The sequence below is a fragment of the Triticum aestivum genome, chromosome 2B (assembly GCF_018294505.1).
Source record: "Triticum aestivum cultivar Chinese Spring chromosome 2B, IWGSC CS RefSeq v2.1, whole genome shotgun sequence".
NCBI lineage: Eukaryota > Viridiplantae > Streptophyta > Magnoliopsida > Poales > Poaceae > Triticum > Triticum aestivum.
The window spans coordinates 238,357,028-238,363,027 of NC_057798.1; positions in this window are offsets into that span (position 1 = coordinate 238,357,028).

A 6,000-nucleotide genomic window follows, 5' to 3' on the forward strand; every position below is an offset into this window, starting at 1 on the left:
TTGTGCAAATTGTGTGCAATTCTCAAACTCATTAAGGTTTCTTGTAAAAATATTAAGACATCTTGTGAGCCGCTATATCTCAGATCTATAAGCTCCAAGGAACTTGTATCAGCATATAGCATCTAAGGTGTGGGGGCACATGATATTCTGCCGGGGAGGGAGCGTGCATAACCCATCGGTGTTTGGGAGGGTGGGGACAAATATAATGTTCAAAAAAATATAATCTAAACAATCCTAAACAGAGCTTCACAATTTTATCTAAGGTCGAGGGGTTACCCCCCGACAATCTACATAGCTCTGCCTATGCAAGAGGTGTAGTGCACAACGTGAAAAAGCGAGGTCAATCGAGTCATTTATAGTGGGAGAGATCGAGTGAGTGTGGCCTAGCATACACTCGAATGTTAAAGACGATACACCAAGATATCGTGAAGCGAAGCTGTAGTGATGGCTATAGGGAGATAGTTACCGAGAGAGTGGCCTCGATAGACTTTGTGTGTGCGCGCACGGTGAAGGTGTTTTAAAAAGGCAACATATGTGTCTTGAGAGAGAGGGAGGGTTTGTCATGGAGGGCACGATGAGGTTGTGTGTGAGAAATACATTTGTTGAGAGTGTGAGGGCGTGAATGACATAAATGGAGATCGAAATGTGAAGAGAAATAATGAGTGCGCGTGTGTCGGATACCAATAGCTCTATTAACAAAGAAATGAACATCAATCGATACATGAACTATGTGTGGTGTGTGTGTGGGGGGGGGGGGTCGATGGAGAGACCTAAACACAACATTTGCATGTATGTAGTACTAGACTAAATATTCATGTTTCAGTTTACTGTGTAGTTTAAATATTGAATTGAGGACCACACATGGCTTACATTTTACTCCCTCTGTTTCTAAATATTTGTCTTTTAAGAGATTTCAAATGGACTGCCACATACGGATGTATATAGACATATTTGGAGTGTAGATACACTCATTTTGCTCTGTATGTAATCACTTCTTGAAATCTCTGAAAGACAAATATTGAGCAACAGAGGGAGTATTTTTGAATTTGTGTCATGCATGCGTGGTCTGGAAAATAGATGCACTATACTTACTGGATTGTTGTTGTATTCGTGTGTGTGTGTGTGTGTGTGTGTGGTCATATGCTTGAATACATACAAAGTTTTCTCACCATCATACCGTTCATCTTTTAAATTTGAATTTGCAATGAAAAACTTACTGGGGATACCATGAAATGTGAAAACCACATTGAGATCACTATATCACAAACTCACTCTAATTCAAGAACTCGTCATAAATCAATTACCGTGCCTTTTGGAATGACCAGTTATTTGCAAGGAAAATACGGGCATTGTAATACATATAGATTCGTTCAACAATTTAAAAGATTCCTTTCATATTCTTGAATGGTAGCACCCGACGGCGTACCAGCCATACCCAGGATCATGTCCTGCTTTTGGCATGCATGGTACTCACATTAGCCAACCCCAACCACTCGAGCCTCTGCGTTTCGAGTTGAAATATCTGGCGGCCAGAATTCTAGCCCTAGGAAATTCCCCTGATGTCCCCGGTCCATAATGACTACCTATGAACAATGGAGGGATGCTTTAGTAACTACGACCACGTTACCTACCATGCCGAGCATGGTTCAATTCCCTCAGTCGCCGCTACCCAAGGTCACCCGTCAACTCCATTGCCTAGTACTAATAGTACTACACCAGGATGAGCACATAATTGAGCTCCGTTTGTTCCTGCCTAGTACTAGAGGTACTATATCAGGCAGTGCACTGGTATAGAGGGATTATCCTTTTACTCTGTATATATAACTTGCTGAAGTCTAACTAAGCAAAATGTTTGACCAAATCATTTCTTAAGAAATATTAACATCTACAACAGTAAAGATATATCACTTGAAAATTTATTTCATGATGCACGTTATGATACTGTTTTGAATCCTGGACTTTAAATTTCATAAAATCCAAAAGTGACCTAAAATTCATGAAACCAAACACGGTCTCGTCATATGGCACAAATAGGCTCTCATAATTTTTTTGTTCAATTTGAGACAAGCTGCTTATTAAAAGTTGCACAAATGAAGAGCCAAGGTATTTTATAACAAAGACCTGTCACGTTAACGCGAACGGTTTCACTATTCAAACTGTCGGAGTAATGGGCCACGGGTAGCCTAACCCGAGTCCCTGAACCTTTCAAGACATTGGGCCGGCGGCGCCCCATGAGCCTCCAGAATGAAACACCGCCTTCTGGTGGCCGGCTGGCTCAAATGGCCGGCTGCTAGAAGACGGCCAAGTACCAGAAGACGGCACCAAGGAGGGCCGGCTCCTACCATGCGGCCTTCAGAGAGGCTGGCTCCTACAAGGCGGCCCACGATGCCTTCAGAGTCTTCGCCCCCATTATGGCTATAGTGCAGCCCATCACCCCCGTATCCAGGGCTCGGTGTGGCCACAGTGCCCCGTATAGGCGGAGATCTCCGCACGACCCGACACTGTTGCCACTCTACCCTTGATGTCACCCCTGTCAGGCAGGGCCTGCTCATAGGATGGCCTGTCGGTACGGCTTTCAGGCGGCGGGCCCTACCACGCAGCGAGGGCCCGGATGGAGGCGTAGCCTGACCAGTCAGACCCAAGGGGATCCGATTTCTAGCAGGCAGCCATATCCTCCCTCAAGGCTCGTGCGCCATTAACCAGACGAGACACGGTGAGGCTACAGTGATCTCCCACCAGACGGCGGGATTGTAGCCACGTCCCTCCCCCGACCAAGCATGCGTCATTACCATTGCGGCTGCCGTGATCAGCCACCAACCAGACCCGCAAGCAGCGAAGGTGGCCTGCCGGCTCCGTACCAGACCAGTCAGCGGGGCCCACCAGGCGGCGGGCCCTAGTAGCCAGCGGAGAAGCCGACGACCAGAGACACTGACAGCCGGGTCCTACACCCGGCCAGATTACCATTGTACCCCTAGGGGGTAGGCCTATATAAACCCCCCCAGGGCACCCATACAAAGGGTCCCCAACCTGTTAGAACTAGACTCATATATAGAGGGAGAAGGGAGCAAGCCTTGCCTTCTTCTACCTCTAGCATACAGCTCGAGGAGCACCTTTGTACTCACTAGTGCCTTAGTGATCATGCCGAGACCCCGCAGAGCAAGACTAGGGGTGTTATCTCCTAGGAGAGCCCCGAACCTGGGTAAAGTGCACCGGCGTTCGTGTCTAGGCCTCATCCTGCTTCTAGGCACCGGCGACGTTCTACTCGCTCCAACCATGATAAGCCATCCTTTGGCATATGTCGCACCCAACCCCCGACATTTGGTGCCCACCGTGGGGCGAGGTGCACCATCGTCCGGAGAACTGTTCTGGACGGGAACCTTGTTCGTTCTAGCGAGCGCAACGAGCCCGGCACGCCCGACGGCGTCAGCACCGACGCGTTGCGCAGAGCGGAGATCTCCTGCGCAGCAAGCACCCTCGCCGATCTTGTTGGCGAGATTCTCCTCTCCCACAAGCCCGTGTCTGACACAGGCACATATTGCCCCGAAAGCCGCCTCATCAGCCTCCTCGACCAGCTCCACGTTGTCAACGAGCCTGTTGTGGACTTGGAGTCGGTTGGCTCCATCGACCCGATGCTTGTCGACTCCGGCACGGCGTCGCTTGATGCGTTCCCCACCAACATGGTGGTCTACGATGAGCCGCCTCCTCGTGAGCACAGCGGCTTGAGCTCCGTCACAGAGGTGCTTGTCATTAGCCATGACGAGCATTCAGGCGGAGGTGCTCGAGACACACTCGAGGCGGTGTTGCAGGACCTGACTGCGCCCATCCCAGAGGACGCCGACAACGAGACGCTGGAAGCACGCCGCGTCCAGCTTGTTGAAAGCGCCAACAGGCTGGCCAGCGTGAGACGCCTTCCAGAGGCCTACCAACGCGAGATGGACCGTGCCATCGGCGGCATGCCGGCTTCTGGTGGGCCTAACCGCATCGGCGTGATCCGGGAGCGCGGCGCGACCATTGCCAGCATGTTCGGGACAGATCGTCTAGTCTACTCCACGCCTGCAGAGAACATATGAGCTGTCCAGGTGGCAGCAGACGAGCTAGACAAGCTCGAAGGCGACGAGCGTCACCACATGACGGAGCGCGTCCAGCAGTTCCTTGACGCGGCTGCCGAGCAGCAAGAAGCTGGCTACCGCACTGAAGCGCCCAACCGGCGAAATGACGATCCGCCTCCTCGCCAAGATCACGGCGCGACATCCCGGACACCGACTGCAGGTGGCGCCCGCGAGTGAAAAGACAAGGAGCCGACTGCTAGCCGCAGTCGGACTCGCCTCACCATCGAGCGTGACGCAGAAGGCCGCCCCCGAGCTGTGGAGCGACGAGGCAACCCGCCTCCTCCTCCGCCTCGCAGGGAGAGATATCCCACCTCGCCGCCTGTCATGCACCCGACACTCGGCGACCGTCTTAGCCGCCGGCAAGGAGTCGGAGAGAATAACGCCCGCCACTGGATCGATCGCCTCAATCGATCCCTGGTGTTAGAAGAAGAAGACGCATTGGGTCCGCCCTGTTTTGGCCCTCGAATCCGAGATGAGCCCTTCCCTAAAGGGTTCACGCTTCCAAGAGATACGCCCAAGTACACCGGCTCCGTGAAGCCGGAAGACTGGCTGGTCGACTACTCCACGGCCGTCAGCATAGCGAACGGCAACAAGCGTGTTGCTGTGAAATACGTCCCGCTCATGGTCTAGGACACAACCCGGACATGGCTGATCAGCTTGAAGCCCCGCAGTATCAGCAGTTGTGTTGATTTCACTGAAGCCTTCATCCGCAAGTTCACCAACACGTACAAGCAGCCTCCCAAGCCCCGCCAGCTCTCCTTGTGCATCCAAGGCCCTAGAGAATCAACTCGCGACTACCTCACATGTTGGCCGAGCTGCGCAACTCTTGCGAGGGCGTGCACCAGGTGCAGGCCATTGAATACGTCACTGCCGGGTGCCGAGAAGGCACCCTCCTCAAGCACCGACTTCTCTGCGACGAGCCGGTGACCCTTGACGAGCTGCTGATCATAGCAGACAAGTACGCCACAACCGACTCCTCCATGAAGGTGGAGATCCAAGTCGACGCGTCCGGCAAAGTGGCTCCTCAAGCTCCTCGGACTCCGGCTGGTGACGCCAGTCGGCATCAGCAGCGGAATGAAAACAAGCGCAAGGCCACGCAGCCGGCTGCCACCAGCCGGCAGGTGGCGACAGTCGAAGACCAACAGTCGGAGGGGTAGCCTCTACCCAAGTGTCAGAAGGGCGGTGAGGGAGTCCTGGATTAGGGGGTCCTCGGACAGCCAGACTATATACTTTGGCCGGACTGTTGGACTATGAAGATACAAGATTGAAGACTTCGTCCCGTGTCCGGGTGGGACTCTCCTTTGCATGGAAGGCAAGCTTGGCAATTCGGATATGTAAATCTCCTTCTCTGTAACCACCTCTATGTAACCCTAGCCCCCTCTGGTGTCTATATAAACTGGAGGATTTAGTCCGTAGGACAAGAACAATCATAATCATAGGCTAGCTTCTAGGGTTTAGCCTCTACGATCTCGTGGTAGATCAACTCTTGTAATACTCATATCATCAAGATCAATCAAGCAGGAAGTAGGGTATTACCTCCATTGAGAGGGCCCGAACCAGCGTAAACATCATGTCCCCCGCCTCCTGTTACCATTAGCCTTAGACGCACAGTTCGGGACCACCTACCCGAGATCCGCCGGTTTTGACACCGACATTGGTGCTTTCATTGAGAGTTCCGCTGTGTCGTCACGATAAGGCTTGATGGATCCTTCAATCATCTTCAATGACGCGGTCCAGGGTGAGGTTTTCATCCCCGGACAGATCTTCGTATTCGGGGGCTTCATACTGCGGGCCGACTCGTTCGGCCATCTGGAGAAGATCGACAGCTACGCCCCTGGCCATGAGGCCAGGTTTGGAAGCTTGGACTATACTGCCGACATCCATGGAGACT